Genomic DNA, 612 nt, shown 5'->3' with positions numbered 1-612 from the left:
GAGCCGCCAGGGAGGGGGCGGGGGCGGAGCCGCCGGCGGGTTTTGGCGGGGGATGGGAGGATAAACGAGGCTGCTTGGGTCCTTCTAGCCCCGCTCCCCAAGAGCGCGAGCAGCCCTGGAGGGTGGAGAGTTTGAGGGACTCGGGGTTGGGGGAGGAAAATGGGATTCAGCCCGAGATGGCAAGCTGGCAGCTTCAGGCAAATCGGGCGGAGAGTGGGGAGCAGAAGGGGAGGGGGCCATGGGCACACAGGAGCGCAGCGGCAGCGGTGCACGAGGTCTCCCCCACCCCCTCACCCCTCACCTAGGCACCCGGCGCGGGAGCGTGTCATTGGCCAGGGACATGGCCTCGTGGAGTGGTAGGGTCCCGAGGGCTGCCTCGGCCTCCTGGCCTCCCAGTGGCACAGCCTGCTTGGGCCAGCACCTGCAGGCCTGAGTCGTTTCCCTGGAGAGAGCTAAGGACAGCATGGGCGGCCAGTTTTGGAGTCAGGACAGCGGGGAAAGACATCGCAATCCCCCGACCCAGTACCCTCTCTGTTGCTTTACTGAAGAAAAAAAAAAAAAAAAAAAAAAAAAAAAAAAAAAAAAATTTGATAAGATAGTGATCTCAAACAA

This window comes from Colobus angolensis, unplaced genomic scaffold (genome assembly GCF_000951035.1).
Source record: "Colobus angolensis palliatus isolate OR3802 unplaced genomic scaffold, Cang.pa_1.0 Scaffold17, whole genome shotgun sequence".
Classification (NCBI taxonomy): Eukaryota; Metazoa; Chordata; class Mammalia; order Primates; family Cercopithecidae; genus Colobus; species Colobus angolensis.
This window is presented reverse-complemented; position numbering follows the sequence as displayed.